Below are 224 nucleotides of genomic sequence, written 5' to 3'. Positions count from 1 at the left end.
GGGGCCCTCAGCACCGGCGGGAAAGCCAGGACAGGGCCCGAGCCCCAGCAGCAAAGCCGCAGCCCGTTTTGTGGCCTGGGGATGTGCTTTGCCAGTGGGCAGGGGCGGCGGGGACTCGGAGCTCGGGGGAGCATCTGGCGCCAGTTCCTGTCCGGCCGAGATAGGCCGCTTGCGGCGGGTCCCTGCGGGGGCCCCTGTGCCCGCGCCCCAGCATCGCGGCCGCC

Source organism: Gavialis gangeticus, unplaced genomic scaffold, assembly GCF_001723915.1.
Source record: "Gavialis gangeticus isolate Ggan-Ray unplaced genomic scaffold, GavGan_comp1, whole genome shotgun sequence".
In the NCBI taxonomy this organism is placed as follows: Eukaryota; Metazoa; Chordata; order Crocodylia; family Gavialidae; genus Gavialis; species Gavialis gangeticus.
Note: the sequence above shows the minus strand (reverse complement) of the source record.